The sequence below is a fragment of the Rhinopithecus roxellana genome, chromosome 16 (genome assembly GCF_007565055.1).
Source record: "Rhinopithecus roxellana isolate Shanxi Qingling chromosome 16, ASM756505v1, whole genome shotgun sequence".
Classification (NCBI taxonomy): domain Eukaryota; kingdom Metazoa; phylum Chordata; class Mammalia; order Primates; family Cercopithecidae; genus Rhinopithecus; species Rhinopithecus roxellana.
In genome coordinates this window covers 84,519,750-84,521,718 of record NC_044564.1, presented here as the reverse complement: position 1 = coordinate 84,521,718, position 1,969 = coordinate 84,519,750, and the positions used below count along the sequence as shown (strand labels likewise).

The window sequence follows — 1,969 nt, the reverse complement described above, 5'->3', positions numbered from 1 at the left end:
GAAAAGAAATAGGATAATGAAGTAGCCAGTCTGGTAGAAGTGAGTAAGGTTATAGAATCCTTCCACAATTATCAGGTTAACTGTTCCTTGCCTCTTTTAAGACGGTAAATGGATCTAGGAGGATGAGACTTGTGTGTGTGACTTTTTCTCTCCCCGCTCGATTATATGAATTAGTTTTATCTCTTTAGGATTTGCCAAAAAGCAAAGCGGTTATCATTACTGGTTAAACACACTGAAATTTATTTATTGTAGCAAACATGAAAGCACTTGTTACAACAGGACTACAACAGTCAGCAGAACTGGGTCCCAGCTGGTGGTGACTCCAGCAAATAGTCAGGGTCCCACCTTGTGCCCACTCTTCCATACCTTTCCTGAACAGTCAGGGTCCCACCTTGTGCCCACTCTTCCATACCTTTCCTGAACAGTCAGGGTCCCACCTTGTGCCCACTCTTCCATACCTTTCCTGAACAGTCAGGGTCCCACCTTGTGCCCACTCTTCCATACCTTTCCTGAACAGTCAGGGTCCCACCTTGTACCCACTCTTCCATACCTTTCCTGAATAGTCAGGGTCCCACCTTGTGCCCACTCTTCCATACCTTTCCTGAATAGTCAGTCATCGGTGTTCTAGGTCTGGTGTATGTTCCCTGAAAGGCAGCAAAGAAAGAGAGTACAGACTGTAGTGTCCCTGATAAGATCATGTGTGGAGCTCCTAATATCAATTTGGCTTGAATACAAGAACTGCTTTCCTGTTCCAAGGGCAGTGTGGAGGTACATTCCTAGGATGGGGGATGGTAGATGTCTGAAATATACCTTGCAGACCACTACACTTTGCTGAGGTGTTGTCCTCTGCATTTATTCCTGAGGGTGGAGTTCACTAAACCACTTTCCTTCTCACCCCATTTTTAGATACAATCAAGGTAGAATAATAGGTGTTTCCTAAACTCAAATTGGCAGTTTGCAGTTTCTGGGACATCAGCAATGAATGACACCCTTTTAATGGACCCTCCTGCCCTCCCTCTTCCCCTGAGGAATGATGAACATAGTTCATGTCCTTACTAATTGTCTGTGGCTCAATCACTATACTGAGTACAACGTGTAAATATCATGAAGACAGTGTTCAAGGGCAAGGCTTCAGTATATGAGGGGCAGCAGAAGTGATGGGGGGAGGAGGAGTGGAAGACCAAGGCTGAGCCATTCCCCAGAGGGATCTTGTTACCACCAGGAATGTTGCCAAGGCAGGGGCTTTTGCAGCTGTGTAAAGAGCAGATTGGGAGCAAGATAGAAGCCTGTTGTTAAAACTGGGGCCCAAGATCAGGGCTGGACAACATCAAGCATCTTTGCTGCCAGAGTACCTAAGTGTTGAGTCACAGCAACTTAATCCCTCCTATTAATACCTGGTTTGATTCTGGGGACTGGAGTGAGGCTGAGTCCCCTATTGGCTGCCAGAATTTCAGCTGCAGGGAGAGACAAACTCCAGGAAATCTACAAGTTAGGCAAGAAGGATATGGGGAAAGAGAGGTCAGTTTCCAGAGAATTAAACTGACTGACATCAAAGACGTAAGGGCTGTTCCCGGTAAAGGAATGTTTTACGTGTAAGAACTGGGCAAGGAGAAAAAGATAGTCCAGCTGCATTCAGATTCTCACCTGAGTGACAAGGGAAGGCAAGATAACGAAGCGGAACTTTCTTCATTCTGTTGCTTTCTAAATTTTCAAACTAAGTTTAAAGAACAATGAGACTAACTCTGTAGATCGCGACAACCTGGCTAATTCAAGCTAGACCCCATGATCACGAGTGTTTGCTCTCACCTATCCACACCACGCCATTCTGAGATTGCCAGACCAACCTTCTTCTCAGCCCTGGTACCCCCGGCTCTGGCTCAGGTCTTTAATACCTACTTCCCTGCACTGACCTGATGCAGCAACTGCTGGCCTTCCGGCTTGTCCAATGTCAGCCTAGCTCAAAACTGGG

General features: G+C 46.2%; 1 long non-coding RNA gene across 1 annotated transcript; it reads right to left on the bottom strand.

Moving 5' to 3' along the window:
• Positions 1 to 535: 535 nt before the first annotated feature.
• LOC115894034 lies at positions 536 to 1,969 on the bottom strand. Its single transcript, XR_004054088.1, has 3 exons — positions 1,911 to 1,969; positions 1,395 to 1,482; positions 536 to 644 (listed from the first exon to the last, which is right to left on the bottom strand). It is a non-coding gene; the product is annotated as an uncharacterized LOC115894034 (long non-coding RNA).